We start from the raw sequence: 17,335 nt of genomic DNA on the forward strand, positions 1-17,335 counted from the left end.
TTTAATGATATATTAATACTACTACTACTACTACAACTAGTTTGCTTTAAATTTGTTCTGTGTTATGGGTGACAGTGGGAGGATTTATGAGTGCGAAGGTATAACTTCTTTCTTTTCTTCTGAATAATCAAAAATAAAATCCTGATCAGGATTAAATATTAGATTTGATTGGAAATACAATTTTTATGTTTTTAGAAAAGCAACTAATATTTGCCTTAATGAAACGGATTGTGCGTCTTTGTTTTGGGACCTATTCACGTCAATAAAATAGAGAAACACTTTCTTTAACTTATGTATATAAGATCTACGCCTTTTTATTTGTTGGTGTATCGTTAACTATTATGCTTGAGTGATTTTTGATGCCTTGACAAGCAGTGTTTCATTAGTACAAAACAAGACAAAGGATCATTTTGTCTGAATTTTTGCTTTTTCCGGATTTAAATGAAATATATATGAAATATATACTTTAGACCAGATATTCAAAAAAAAAAACAAACAAAAAAAAAAAGAAACAATTTTAAGTAATTGGGCCCATGTATGCAATTTCATCTTCACCAACATTAAAACCCAATGAAAATAAAAGCTACATATGAAAAACAAATCATAAACAGGATAACACATAAATATGACGTGTGCAAATCGGTCATAACTATAAAGAATCTAGGATTTTTATATCATTTCCATGAGTATAAAAATGTGGATAAAACTATTGCCCAGAAAATTATGATTTTAGTGGTCATCATTCGTGTGTCGTTGTTGAACACAGAATTTAATTGACCAAAGGTGAAATAGGCAGTCCTTTTCTTTTGTCTTTCTTACATACTTCTTACAAGTGGGAGTAGATACTAAAATACTGCCTAGGTGTGAAAACTGATCCACTTCCTCTCGTGATTATTGGCCCCCCCCCCCCCCCCCCGACACTAGTAATTCACCCGACGGTTTGTTTGTTCACATTTTTCTTAATAACCAGGCCTTGGATTTTAAAAAAATTTTGCACAAACATGGTGAAAGTAAATGTTTGCCAGAATGGATTTTACCTGGATAGGTCTGGTTGCTCCCTCCCCTAGGGGCCATTTTAGAGGCAAAATTGCCCCAAAATCGTTTGTCCATTTGTTTGTTTGCACTTTTTTTCACTAAAGTAGAAATATCAGAATTAGATTCGGCAGCTTTTGAAAGAATTAACCTCAAAGCTAAAATTGTAGATATTATCATTGACGTTGTATAATATCTCTAAACTAACTAGACAATTTTTTTTAACAAGTCCCCAATGATAAGTTGTTAAGATAGGAATTTTATAGCGTCGCAAATTCTTGTATGAAAAAAATTGAATCTCTTGTTAAAATTTCTGATTAGTGCAAATCCTTCTAATTCACCTATATGTCATGAAAAAGTCTTTTATGATGTTTACCAGATAAAAAAATATTCTGTTATTCTGAAAAACATCCAAGTTCGATTGTTTATTTTAAAACTGGTAGACATTAATCAGAACGGACTTTTTTCTGGGTAGTCAATGTAAAGCAGAACAGTCCACACAAACCGGAAATAAACCAGTTGTAGACGATCACAAACTTGAACAAAGCCAATACAAAAAATAAAATAAAGATGTTAAAAAAAAAAAAAAATAATAGTACTTATGCAGAGAACTTTTTGCCAACCCATTTCTTAACATGTGGAGGAGAGGGTGTTTTTCTAACTAGTCTGTACTTTCACCTAACAATTTAATAAACAATACAAGTGATTTGTGCCACAGGCATTAAAGAAGGACAAAGTTTTTTCTCTGTATGTGTTTGACTGGGGAAGGGGTTGAGGGAACCACCTCAAATGGATGGATGTGATCAATGTCAAGCAAAGAATTCAACAGAAATACCAATTGTATAAAGACCTATTTTTGATAACATGCAGCTCTTTAAGATTAAATTGATGTTCAACATTTGCCTAATTATATCGTTATGATAAGCAAAGTGAAAGACACTACATAAAATTATTACATTTCCTTTTTTATTTATTTTAGAAATACATGGTGTAAAGAGCTGACATTTGGATAAAGCATTCTACAATATTCATTGATTAGGCATGCAATATTCCAGATCTGTATCTTTTAATAGGTTTTGTGAAATTAGTATATCTTTATGACATTTGGTATGTTATTTCTGCCAACAAAATTCAACATATCAGCATTTTTATTGACTTATAATGAAGTAAGTTGCAGCTAAAATTGTTTAAAAACATAAACATAATAACCATTATGTATAAAATTATATTGAATGTTCATATTTAGTGTGATTTAATTCAGTTTTATTTTATGATACTTTATTGTCCATCTGTGAAATTTTGCTATGATAAATGATTCAATATTCACTTTTTACATTTCAAAAATGAAGGCCGACATTTAATTGGAAATAACTGTACTTGTACTTCCTATTGTCTTCTTATACTAGGAGTGATGAAAGCATCTTTTGTGACATTTTTACTAGTCACAATTTGTGTGAGTTGGTTTCAAATTGCCATGTTTTAATTTACACATGTTTTTGCTTCTTCATCCTCAGCAGGGTAGTGTATACTGCTGGTCATCAGTGGAAAGTCAATGTAAAATCCAATTTTAAATATGTTTTCTATGCCAATATTTTAAAATACTTATTTGAATCATGGAACTAGGAAATTAGACATACACAAGTTTTTATCATTTAGATAGGAGGAAAATCTTGTTTCGATTGATAACCTGAATTGTTCAATAATAGTAAGTGTTGTGGTGGCAACCAATTATTTGCATATGCGTATAACATAACACTATAAATGGCAAGCCTAGGTTGGCCTTGGCGTGTCTTACTCAAATGCCACCGGAAGTGACGCCGAAGAGCATACATGTCCTCCCACCAAGACTCTCTGACTCGACACCGTCATTTGTACATATTGTAAATATACCTTTTCTTTAATACACTTATTATTGCGTTATCTTGTTGTTTGCGTCTTCATTGTATTTCCTTACTAATTATTGTTCAACCTTGCAACCACAACAGTAAGGATTCCACTAAAGTCAGAAATACTAGAATCAGATTGGACAGCATTTTTGACAAAAATAAATTCAAATCTAAATTTGTATGTATTATCATTGATATGGTTGATGTTCTGTAACTTGCTTCTTTGGTGATTTCTTCAAATGAACTTGGGAACTGGATATATTTTTCCAAACAAGTCCCCATTGGTAAGGTGTTATGGTAGAAATCTTATTAAGAGCACACATTACAAGAATTTTTCGCTGTTCTTAATTTATTTTAAGCATATAATATGTCGAATTTCACCATGTGGTCATATCTTGAATGAGTGTTTTTCCAAATTAAGCTGATCTTACATTTCAGTTAATTTGTTAATAGAAAGCGATTCAAGTGAGAAACTGTATTTCTGTTAGATGTAATGCTTGTCTTCACAGCCTGAGTTACAATGTATGATAATTATTCTAAATCACATTCCCTGGCACCAGCTACCATATTTGCTCCTGAATCCCACAAGACTTAGAAAACTTTATTGAAGATTAGCAGGATGCCCGGCATTGCTTGATTGTAAAATATGCTCAAATATGATATTTTGACTGCAGATTTCGTATTTATTATTATATTGGACCCAATATATAGTCATGATTTCAAAAGTTAAAAAAAAAATGACTTGTGCACCACCACCGAGAATCGAAACTAAAACGTTTAGCTTACGATTTATTTTTTCCTCTACTGTTAATGACTGAGCTATGAAGACATGTTTGCAAGGCTAAAAATTAAAACATGAACCAATAGCTACTACGTTATGCATGCATATTCGTAAAGCACAGCTCTGCACTGTTCAAAGTCATTTGAAAACTAATGAGCTGCCAACCTCAGAAATAGAGCATTATCTGTTGTAGCTATCCAAATGTCTGTAGTTCATGAAATGCTGATAATTTCAGCAAGAGACAATTGAATTTTTGTTTTATTTTTGAAAATATATTGAAAATTATTTTGCAATTAAGTACTTTTTTGATGAAATGCTGTAATTTGAACGCAGTTTTGCAATAAGCTTATTAAATCTAATGTCAGATGTTATAAAATATGGTTGAATATCGCCAGCAATCATTTCTCCTATCAGATAATGGATCTCTTGTGACCTGTGATCATTAGTATCCCAAACTTTCGTTTTGGCCAATATTAATTCTATAGTAATTTTGTGTTTCACTGGAGGTTCGTAGTTGCTGCCACTTGTTCCCGGAATGTCTGTCCCTGAATATTCATTGTGCTTCCTTTTCTTATTTGCAACCTTTGATTCTTTTGAACGAACCTTTCTAAGATGGTTTGGCATATTAGTCATAGTAAAATTTTTGCTGATTTTCTACCTTTTGATGCGATGGTTTGGCATAAATTGCAAGCAGCTGTATTCTTGGGATTGACATCAAAATACTTTCAGCTGAAACTGGTTGCCATAATGGTTGAAGGTTGTTAATATTTAGTTAATATTTTACGTATTTAAATGACTTACGTCTGATATCTAATAAGTAATTTATCTAAATAAAATATACATTATCTAAACCAGAAAAATAAAGACATGTAATGTTAGCAAGAGTCCAAAAATAAGGAACAAGGGTATGACTAGTAATTGTCTGTATTTTCGAGATGAGGTGTTTTCATTGATTGAGATTGTCGGACTGACTTCCTCATCTTGGTTGTTATCGTCACAACGTTTCGGCCGTTTTGCCCTCCGGCCTTCATCAGGTGTTTTGTATCGAACTGGGGAACCGTTTGTTAGGAGTCTCGAACCCAACCCTTTATTATTATTACGGGGGTACTGTGTTCGGACCCCAGCTAGGCTCTGGGACATAGTTGCTGATTCTCTGTTTTGAATGTTACTTTTCACTGCCTTCGTTCAGTCAAAGCCCCACCCCCCCGTTAGTATAGAGATAAACTAAAATATTAAATGACAGAAATAATCATCCTTCGCTAATGTTCGTACGTCACATTAACAATAAGTGCTAGCTAGTTTCTTTGCAAAATTACTAATTCATTGCTCAAGATTATTTTTGGACTTTTTTGTGATGACGAGGTGTTTTTAAAGTCCATGTGGATATCATTAATCTGTTATTTTTTTTCTTTCTAATAATGCTTCGTCTTTTTGGTCTTGCTAGTGTGAACAGTTGGTGACTAGCTTAAAATTTAGTTTCGTTGGATCAGCTTTTCTAGTCCTTTCCCAGATGTGCGGGTAAATAGTGCTATTCTCTCTCTCTCTCATTATATATATATATGTCCACGCCATGACATAGAAATTTTCAGGTTGGTATCTGGGGTACACGTTTAATCCACTGAGAGAGATGCACCCTCAATCTTTGTTGAAACATGCATCTAGAAAGAAAACTCTTAAGTCTGCTGTCTGTTCTGTCTTGGAGTAATGTAACTTACTTGCCATATGTATTTTTATACTAAGCTCTGTTCATACATTGAGCACTATTGAAGTAAATACTGGAAATATATATCACCTTATAATATTAAGCAAAATAGCATATCTATATGTTTTTGTAGTTAAGTGTGTGTATATATATATATATATATATATATATATATATATATATATATATATATATAATGTGTGTGTGTGTGTGTGTTAGAGATGTACCGATTATTAAATTGGACGATTACCGATTAATCGGTCGATTAATAGGTTTTCTAATGCCGATTTATCAGCAAATTTTGTTGTCATAAATGATACTAATATCAATTATATTAGAAAGGAAGACAAGTTAACACCGTCTGTTGCTTGCCAGTGAAAATTTATTGAAGAGATATGCATCGTTTAAACCATATTATCAAATAACGGTGAACATGTAGACTTTTACAACTGCACTGAATTAGAGGCAAATAGATGTAAACATATGGAAAATTTCCCTACTTTCTCATCCTATGGAATTATTTTATTTTTTTTAAATCACCATCAAAGAAAATTATTGCTTCGCCTTTCAGTTTTCATGATCAGGAATTGTACAGTAAATCGCGACAATATGCGAACCAAAAATAAATTATTCTTCATCAGTCATACTCTTGTTCCTCATTTTCAGACTCTTGCTACCATTGCAGACCTTTTTATTTTTCTGGTTTAGATAATGTACGTTTTATTGAGACAAATGTCTGATATCTAATTAGTAATAAGTTATTTAAATACGTAATAAATTAGCTAAGTATTAACAACAACCTTCAACCATTCAATTTCTGCTGGAAGTATTTTGATGTCAATCCCAAGAATAAGAATACAGCTGCTTGCAACATATGTCAAACCATCACATCAAAGGGTGACAAATCAGCAAAAACTTTTACAATGACTAATATGTTAAACCATCTTAGAAAGGTTCGTTAAAAAGAAGAAAAAGTTGCAAATCAGAAAAGAAAACACAATGAATATTTGGAGGCAGACATTCCAGGAACAAGTGGCAGCAACTACGAGCCTCTAGGGAAACACCAAATTACTATAGAATCAATATTAGCCCCCCCTCCCCCCAGAAAATGGATATATTAATGATCACAGGTGTGATAAGAGAAATGATTGTTGTTAATATTGAACCATATTCTGTAATATCTGACATTGTATTTCACATGCTTGTTGCAAAACTTTGTTCAAATTACAGCATTCCATCAAAAACATATCGAAAATTATTTTCCAGTGATGTACGTACAAAAGTAAAACAAGAATTCAACTATTTCTTGCTGGAAACAAACCAGATTATGGCCGTCTTCAAGTCCAATGTAAACAAACTCTTGCTGAGCCGTTCTCCTTAAGTAATCCAATTTACCAAATTTACACTGCTAATGATTACTATGATAGTGTCCTTTTGACCAATGTACACTCTTTAACTCGTATCCTCGAGTGGCCTCTGGGCCTTGATAAGTGATGATTCCTTTGAAAAGAAAGAAGTAAAAAAAGCTGCAAATGAGAAAAGGAATCACAATGACTATTCAGGGACAAACATTCCAGGAAGAAGTGGCAGTAACTACAAGCCGCTAGCGAAACACCAATCTACTATATAATCAATATTGACCAAAGAGAAAGTTTGGGATACTAATGATCACAGGTCACAAGAAATCTATTTAGAGAAATGATTGCTACTGATATCCAACCATATTCTGTAACATCTGACATTGGATTTAATAGGCTTATTGCAAAACTTTGTTTAAATTACAACATTCCATCGCAAAATACTTCACTGCAAAATAATTTTTGATATATTTATAAAAGTAAAACAAAAATTCAACTGTCTTTTGTTGAAATTAGCAACATTTCATGAACTACAGACATTTGGACAGCTACAACAGATAATGCTCCATTTCTGAGGTTGGCAGCTCATTGGTTTTCAAATGACTTTGGACCGTCCAGAGCTGTGTTTAGAGTGGTTCCATTTCTTGATGCACATACAAGTGAAGAATTGCACAATGCTCTGGATGAGTAAATCTTCAATAAAACGTCTTGCGGGATTCAGGAACAAATATAGTTGTCAATGTCAGTGTCAATGTCAGTGTCAATGTCAATGTCAATGTCAATGTCAGTGTCAATGTCAATGTCAATGTCAATGTCAGTGTCAGTGTCAGAGAATTTAATTTAAAATAAGTACATACGTTGTAACTCAGGCTGTGAATACAACGATTACATCATTTAACAGAAATAGTTTCTCACTTTAATCACTTTCTATTAATAAATTTACTAAATAAATTAACTGAAATACAGGATCAGTTTAATTTGGAAGAACAAACTCATTCAAGATGTGACCACATGGTGGAATTCAACATATTATATGCTTAAAATAAATTAACAATGAAAAGCTCTTGTAATGTGTGCCGTTGATAAGATTACCAATGGGGACTTGTTTGAAAAAATATCCAGTTCCTGAATCCATTTGAAAAAAAATCAAAGAAGCAAGTTACAGAACATCAATCATATCAATGATAATACATAGAAATTTAGATTTGAGTTTATTTTTGTCAAAAATGCTGTCCAATCAAATTCTAGTATTCTTGACTTTAATGGAATCCTTCTTACCATTATTGAACAATTCAGGTTATCAATGGGAGCAAGATTTTCTTTCTATCTAAATGGTAAAAACTTGTGTATGTCTAATTTCCTAGTTCCATGATTCATATAATTATTTTAAAATATTGGCATAGAAAACATATTTAAAATTGGATTTTACATTTACATTCCACTGATGGTCAGCAGCATACACTACCCTGCTGAGGATGAAGAAGCGAAAACGTGAGTCAATTAAAACATGGCAACTTTGAAACCAACTGACAAAGAATAACAAGTAAAAATGTCACAAAATAGACTCCGTGGCTTGATGGGGGGATGCCCTTTTCTCTACCCTGCAACCTCTTTCCCACAGAAGAGACGTAGCGAACCTGTCATTGTTCTATCGTTATTTCCATGGCAGGTACTCATCTGAGCTCCATTCTCTGATCCCCCTCGCCAATCTTTCTCAAAAAACACCCGACTAGCTGAAACCACCATCAATAATTTTCCCCACTCCCTACCTGTGCCTAAATCAAAACATAGATACCATGAACAAAGCTTCTTTCTTAGAACTGCACGCCTGTGGAACTCTGTTCCGCTTGCCTGTTTCCCTCCCGACTTCAACCTGGATGTCTTCAAGTCCAACACAAACAAATTCCTGATGAACCGCCCCCCCCCTAAGTAATGACACCTTACCAATTCTCCAATACTATTGCTACATTATCCCTTTCATTACTGTACACAGAATAACCCTTATCCCTGAGTGGCCATTGGGCCTTGATAAGTGGTGAACTCCATGTAAAAAAAAAAAAAAAAAAAAAAAAGATGCTTTCATCATTCCTAATATAAGACAGTAGGAATTAAAAGTACAATTATTTCTAATTCAATTTCGGTCTTCATTTTTGGGATGTGAAAAGTGAAAATTGCATCATTTACAATAGAAAAAATTGCACTGATGGACAGTTTTTAAAGTATCATCAAATAAAACTGAATTAAATGACTGTAAATATGAATATTCGATATAATTATATATATAATGATTATTGTGCCCATTTTTTTAAACAATTCCAGCTACAACTTAACTATAAGTTGATTAAAATGCTGAAATGTTCAATTTTGGTGACAGAAATAAAGTACCAAATGTCATAAACATATACTAATTTCAAAATCATATCACAAAACCTATTAGAACCTCTGGAATATTGCATGTCTAATCAATACATGTTGTAAAATGCGAGATCCAAATGTCAGCTGTTTACACCATGTACTTATAGTATCGTCAAGAAAATTTAAAAATTTAATGTAGTGTTTTTCACTTTGTTTATGATGGCGATGTAATTAAGTAAACGTACATGTTCAACATCAATTTAATTTTAATAAAAGTAAGAACTGCATGTTATCAACAATAGAGTTCTTTATATAATTGGTATTTCTTTGTGATTCTGTTGAATTCTTCACTTGGCATTGATTATATTCGTCTATTTGAGGTGGTTCCCTCAACTCCTTCCCAGTCAAACACATACAGAGAAAAAGCCTTAGTTGTCCTTCTTCAATGGTTGTGGTACTAATCACTTGTTTTGTATTGTTTATTAAAATGTTAGGTGAAAGTACAGACTAGTTAGAAAAACACCCTCTCCTCCATATGTTAAGAAATAGGTTGGCAAAACGTTCTCTGCTTAAGTACTATTGTTTTTTTTTAAATTGTTTTAACATCTTTATTTTATTTTTGTATTGGCTTTGTTCAAGTAAACGCTGTGATTATTTACAAATGATTATTTCCGGTTGGTGCGGACCATTCTGCTTTACAGTGAATTCCCAGAAAAAGTCCCTTCCGGTTAATGTTTACCAGTTTTAAAATAAGCAAACGAACTTTGTTTTCAGAAAAACATAATATTTTTTATCCAGTAAACATTAATCATAAAGGACTTTTTCGTGACATATATGTGGAAGCCGAATGATTTGCACAAACCGGAACTTTTTAATGAGATTCGTTCATTTTTTTCATACAAGAATTTGCAACGCTATAAAATATCTACCATGACAACTTACCATTGGGGACTTGTTCAAAAAATTGTCCAGTGACTGAATCTATTTGAAAAAAAATCACCAAAGAAGCAAGTTACAGAACTTCAACTATATCGATGATAATATCTATAATTTTAGCTTTGAGATTATTTCTTTCAAAAGTTGTCCAATCTAAATCTGATATTTCTGACTTTAGTGGAATCCTTACCATTGTTGAACAATTCCATGAATCAATGGAAACAACTTTTTCATCTTATCTAAATGATAAAACTTGTGTGTCTGCTTTTCTAGATCCAAATTCAAATTTGAATTTCAAAAGAATGACATGGAAAAGACTAAGAATTGGATTCTACATCTTCTACATTTTCTACCTATGATGATGAATCAGAATCAACAGGATACACTTCTTCAAGCTCTGTTGAGGCTCAAGATGAAAGTGAAAGTAAAACTGTATTTCTTTCAAGCCTGTTTGATGAATTAGTTTCAAATAAGCCTACAGTAACAAATGAAAACTTAGAGCAGGTAGAAGCTGAGTTAAACCTGGAAACTGCAACTACAACAAAAATACAAGAATCACAATCTGAACTCAAAAGGAGTAAATCTCTTATGCTTTAGTGCACAAATTATCCATTTCAGTGGTGGAAATAGACTCAGGAGACCTTACCACTGCTGAGTAAACTGGCTTCAAGATATTTAATCGGACCACCTTCATCTTGGAGGGTGAGAGGCTCTATAGTACAGGTGGTATGAGGAACAGACTGTGTCCTGAAAATAGAGAAAGTCTAATGTTTCCACATTACAACTGAAAAGTATTCAACTTTAAATACTAAGGAGACTGTGTTAGCAGAGGAGACAGGCAGCTAAAACAGAAGAGGAAGTAGAGCAGCAGCAGGTGCAGAACTTCAGCTTATAGTTATTCCCTTAAAGAATTACAATTTTTACTTTGTAGTTGGTTTGTAATTTATTTGTTCTTATCTAATTGTTTGATTATTTAAGAATTGGAAATCGTACTTTGCATTTTGTAATATTTCATAAAGGTAAAAAGTCATAAGTGGGCAGACGTTTAATTAAATGCTAAGTCAAATTAGCAGTTATTATGCTAATGTGTCAAAGCCATCTGATGAGTCAGTTGGCAGTGATAAAATGATTTAAATTTAATAGGCCAAATTAGCCAATTACCGATTAATCGGCAAAGTTGCCAATTATACTGATTACCGATTATCTACCGATTAATCGGTACACCTTTTTTATATTTATAGATAATTCAATTTAGGTAAACAAAATTACCATTTGGCAGCGTCGTGTCAATCGGAAATTCATTAAAAGACTGGCCTCGATTAAGACCGGAAGTTCAGGTTGCCTAATGAGTTCTTTTTAGATTGAAACGATAGGTTTATTGTCGCGATCAATGTTAATTTTGTTTGTGTAAATTAAGTAAAATATTATATCTTTTTATTGAGAATTGTCAACCTTGTTAAATTCTATGAATTTTACTTCTGAATAATTTAACCGGATATATATATATATATATATATATATATATATATATATATATATATTTATATATGAGAGACTGAGATATTACAGAAGTACAGAACAACATTTGTCTGTTTTAAATCCAACAAAAATGGAATGGTACATGATTTTCTGCTGGAGTTGAAACCGATGGTACCGATGTTCTGAACCTGTTTCATACATATATCAATTATTTCGTTCTTATTTTTTAATTTTTCTTAATGAAGCAAGCTACTGAGGGTCTCTCTCATTAACTGTACAAAGATATATATATATTGATACTAGCAGACCGCCCAGCATTGCCCAGTCAAAAAATATGCATGAATATAATATTTTGAGTAATGCATATTTCGTATGTATTACTACATTATATTAGACCCAACATATCGTAATAAGTTAAAAAAAAAAAAAGAAATGACTTGTGCGCCATCATCGAGAATTGAAACCAAAACATTTAGCTTACAATTTACTTTTTTCTTGGACGTTAATGCCCGAACTATGAAGACCTGTTTCTGCAAGGCTAAAAATTAAAGCATAAACTAATAGCTATTACGTTATGCATGCATATTTATAATGCCATCGTTCGACCTTTACCTGGCAAATTCCATTTTTTTAAATTTTCACACTTTTGCATCGATTTTCCCCGACTAAAACTGAAATATAAAGTTTCGCATGGGCTCGAAAATCCTATATATTGAGATTCATGCCTGTAGACCAAAAACTGATAGGAGTTTGGTAGGTAACATTTCTTAAACAAATATATATACGCATACATAAATATATATAGAAAGAGGTTTGTGTTTACTGTAATCTTTTTATGCAAATATTATGCAAAAATAATGTAGAATACCTGCATGAATATAATTACACGTAATAGTTAACTAAAGATGATCATCCCATAAGAAAACCTAAAAAACTAATAAGGAATTAATTAAAATAAATGTTTAAAAGAATATGCAAATTAGCTAGATCTTCTGTAGATGAATGCAATTCCATGACTCATATATAACAAAGTTGTATTTTTTTTTTTTAAATAGATAGGAAAAGGTTTTTAATATGAATTTCAGTACACACACACAAAAAAAAAAAAAAAATTATAGGAGTGTGTGTGTGTGTCTGGTCACGAATAGGCTCCTATATGGTTGACTATTTTAAAAAACCGATTACATATAATGATAGAAAATGTATTGAGACACAGGAATGGGTATGTTTGATCTGGCAGAACGGTGGTTCATTAAAATTGTGAGGTCTGCGTTCGTGCCTGGTCCACAAAGTATGGAAATAAAAAATTTTAAAAATTAAAAAAAAACGTTTGCAAGTGTTTTTGATATAGATGTACATAATACTTTGATAAGTATGTTTTAACTTAAATAGGGATGGTATAATAAATTGTGGGGTCTGCGTTCGTGCCTGGCCTCCATAGAATGGAAATAGGCACAAACTTTAATAAAGACTTTTCATATCTATCTGCGTAAGTATACTTTGATAATTATGTTTCAGTTTGAAGAAATATGGTATAATAAAATTATGGGGTGTTCGTTCATGCCTGATCTCCATAGAATGGAAATATGTCACAAAGTTTAACAAGGCTTTTTAATATAGATCCACAGAATATTGTGATGAGTGTTTCAGTGTGAACAGGTATGGTATAATAAATTATGGGGTTTATCTATTTTATTTTTACTTTCATCATATTTTGCTTTGGTTTTGATACCCCCAAATTCGAAGCTATCTCTTTACAAACCTTCCTTTTCATAACCTATTATACTTTCATAAATCAGAGTCCATTTTCTGTAGGCTGTTTTTGAACCCAGTCAACGACGGGTACTTTTGCTAGTATATATATATATATATATATATATATATAATGGTTAGGAGCCTTGACTGTCATACAGGCGGTCGGGTTTCTATCCTGGCTGGAGGTAGTTGCCTGTCTAGCTACACTGATGAGTTGTGAAACAGCGAAACAGTACTGTATGTGGATGACTATAATGCTCCTCCATTTGAGTTGAGCACATTGAGAAGTGATACACGAATTACCATTAGCGTATAAAGCAATGCTCTTTGTGTAAACAAATTGAGCTTAGGTATTGCGGACGATGTCAAAACATCGTTAATTCATGACTCTCACAGCAGCCGCCGATTAACGTACTGGTTAGGAGCCTTTACTGTTGTACAGGCGGTCGGGTTTCGTTCCTGGCTTGAGGTAGTTGCCTGTCCAGCCGCACTGACGAGCTGTGAAGCAGCGAAACAGTACTGTATGTGGATGACATATATATATATATATATATATATATATATATATATATATATATATACACACACATACGTATGTGTGCGTGTGTGTATTTTAAAATTCCTATATAAAGGATTGAGCAACCCATGATATGAGTTTTTTTTTTTTTTTTTTTTTTTTCGATTCATTGTATATAATATAGAATAGAATGACTTGTAAAAAGGAAAAACAACGTTCATTGGTTCTGGAATTAGTTGGCTGGGTGAATTGTTAATATGTGGGTGGGTACTGCATTATTTTAGTAGACCAGTGTCATTATTCGGAGAGTGGCACACCCTTTCACATGCTTACATGATACATTGGAGGTGTAAGTACAACAGTTTTTAAAATCTTTTCAGTATTTTTTGGGTAGATTCTTTTATATATATTTATTTATAAACGTTTTTTCTTAGTAAAAAAAAATATATAAATTTCGAATATTTTTTTCACCTCAAACAAGGCATATTACTACTAGACCATAAGAGGCTACTGTGATAGAGGCCATATTTATAGGGTTCGACATCGGTGGGGAGTTGAACAATGGGGTGAATAACGAGGTGATTGTTAACATTTCAATTTTTGCATGGAAGTGATTATGATGGATTTAAGAGAAAGAGGGACAAATAAAGACCTGGGCAGAGATAGGTTAGTTTGGAAGTCCATTTCTAAAAGCTGCTGGGGAAACCCAGAACAGAGGGAATTCTAAAAGCAAGTAATCCGAAGAGAGAATATGTTATCTTTACAGTGAAGAGGTGTGATTTTGCTGCTGATCGTGTGGGTCGAAGGTAATTTTTTTTTTTTTTTAAGGGGTTATAAGTAGAGTAAGTTTATTGGCACACATTCTATGTAAATACCTACAAAACGAGCAGTGATGCGATAGGGACTTGATTTAGCTGTTTCTATATTTCGTGTTGCCATTTCTGTTTACTTTGCCTTATTCACAGCTTTACTCTCTAATCCTCTTCAAGAGTTTCTTGTCATAATTAATAACACTCTGGAAATCTTAAACTGAACCCTTTTATTTCATTTACATTCGTAGTTTGTTCTTATCCGAGATCCCATGCCTTCCAGGGTGTTCCAGAAGTTGTGATCAAATTTCAAGACTTTATATCTACTGGACCATATATGTTAAACTAGCCTGGGTGCCTAGCGTTGCCCGGGAGTTTGTAGGTGTGTATTGAACAAAAAAAGTTGTAGTAGGCAGGCACACTCGAACTCATGACGTGAAGGTGGAAAAGAAAGTGGAGGTGTGTGGAAGGGTGTTGGTTGAGCAAAATAATAAAAAACAAAAAATAGAAGTAGGCAGGCAGGCTCGAACCCGTACCGAGAAGGAGGAAAAGAAAGTAAAAAAAAAAAAAAAAGTGATGCATTAGCTGTTGCGCCCATCGCCAAACCGGAAGTGAAGTAGGTTTAACTTAATGCTAGACAATTGAGGAGGGGATGACTTTCGAAAATATCGGCAAAAAAACGATCCCTCCCTGTAGAAAAGTGCCATGTTGAGGGTGAAGGAATTAATGTTTTTGGCCAATTATTTTATATTTGGTGTCCGAAGAGTCGAGCTTCAAAATGATACTGATCTCGTGAAAAACCGTCGCCTCTGTCGAAAGTTTTTGCGAGACATACATACATGCATATATACAGACAGGTGAGATTTATATGAAAGTGACATGATTTGCAAACTAAATCTATCATGTTCAACTTTAATATTAATCATTATATATACATCGACATGCTTTTTATATCTTTAATAGTTTTTGAGATATTTAATGTTCAAATGTGTTCACGACTTGTGGGAGATCCTGTATTTCAGTTTAAATAGTGATACAGACAGATAGAGGAAATAAGAATGAACATAAGAGAAAGAGGATAAAGACCTGGCCAGAGATAGGTTAGTTTGGAAGTCAATTTTTAAAAGCTGTCCAACATATACCAGCATATAAAACAGACGTTAAACTAATTATTATAATTTTGGTATTTATACAGACTTGGGGCTGCATTGCTGTCTGCATATTCTGGGCGGAAGGTGCTGAACAAAGTTTTTTAAAGAAAACTCTAATCAAATTTTTTACTGAAAAAAGAAAAAAATTTTATGAACAAAATACAATGAAAAAGTTAATGTAAAATTTTAAACTTTAAAGGAAACAATATTTAAAAAACAAAAAAACACTCGTCTCGTGGTAAGTTTCATGAATAAATCATTTTTTTTAGCAAACAAATTTTTTTGGGAATGATTTTTACTTGTTGTTGCCTACTCCTTTTCAATCACACCTAATATAGCTTGATGTTATGGTGTGTATCGCTTTCTGTTAGAGTTTAAATTGTGTTTTGGTTTGCAATCTTTCACGAAAAACACCCGTCTAGCTGAATCCACTGTGAAAAATTTCCCCCACTCTTTATCTGTGCCTAAATCACAACGTGGATTCCATGCACAAAGTTTCTTTCTTAGAACTGCACGCCTATGGAACTCTGTTCCGTCTGCCTGCTTCAACTTGGATGTCTTCAAGTCCAACGTAAACAAATTCCTAATGAACCGCCCCCTTAAGTAAACACTTCATCAAATCTCCACACTAACGTACTGTACTTGCAATAAACCTTATCCCTGAGTGGCTTCTGGGCCTTCATAAGTGGTGACTACCATGTAAAAAAAAAAACAAAAAAAAAATATGTTTACATTTTTTTGACAAAACTCAATAGTTGCTTCCATAGACTGTGACATCTGTCTCGGTCCTACTAGATTCCTGGTGACAACTTTAATCAGTTTTTACAAATTTCTTTAATTTTTCACAACATTTTTGTGTTTGCCAATTGTTCCCTGCTGTGATTTTCATTGGCAATTTCTGACGGTTTACATAACCTGCTCAAAAGATATCGATTATAACGCGATCCCTATTCTGCATAAGTCTTGCTGCTGCTGCTACTACTACTACTACTACTACTACTACTACTAATAATAATAATAATAATATCATCATCATCTGTCCAAAATGAAATATTAGTTTAGAGATTGAATTCATGGCTTCAAAAATAAAATAAGTTTTTTTCCAACTAAGAATTTAATCCATTAACTAAATACTTGTCAAACCGTTATTTTAAGTAATCAATCCTCTTATGATATTCGTCATTTAATTGATAATCCATCCATTTCATTGATCTATATCCTCGAATAACTTTTGGCGTTGATATGTAGTGACTCATTATGTTTAGAAAAAAAAAGCCACATGTCCAAGGGGTAAGATTTAGAGAAAACCTTGGAACTCGGTTTCTGTAGAAAGAAATGTTTTCTTTCTCTTCTTGTATCGTGGCATGTTCATGCCGTAGATGGAATCATGGTTAGTGTTCTTCATAGATTTCGGTCCATTGTTGAGCCGATTCCTCTGAAGACATCACATGATTTTGAACTTGACAGAATACATGGGGTGGGTTGCCATTACCTTCCCCAGCGCAGTGGCATCTGATTCGCTTGTTTGCACTTATCCGTTGTCCTTAGGTCATCCCCACAGCTGCAATTGAATA

The 17,335-nt window shown here is 33.0% G+C and overlaps 1 protein-coding gene across 6 annotated transcripts in view; it reads left to right on the plus strand.

Annotated features, from left to right (window-relative positions):
- The window catches only part of LOC145249487 (phospholipid-transporting ATPase ID-like), a 516,252-nt gene that overhangs the window by 135,052 nt on the left and 363,865 nt on the right, over positions 1-17,335 (plus strand). The window contains exon 1 of one of the 6 annotated variants that reach the window (XM_080111089.1): positions 14,087-14,150. The exons of 4 other annotated variants lie outside the window; for them this stretch is intronic. The gene's annotated coding sequence lies outside the window, so the exon portion shown is untranslated. Of the gene's footprint in view, positions 1-14,086; positions 14,151-17,335 lie in introns of those variants that run through there. One more of the 6 variants, XM_080111084.1, reaches the window with a different exon arrangement.

This window comes from Euprymna scolopes, chromosome 28 (genome assembly GCF_053919585.1).
Source record: "Euprymna scolopes isolate OS-2025 chromosome 28, ASM5391958v1, whole genome shotgun sequence".
NCBI lineage: Eukaryota > Metazoa > Mollusca > Cephalopoda > Sepiida > Sepiolidae > Euprymna > Euprymna scolopes.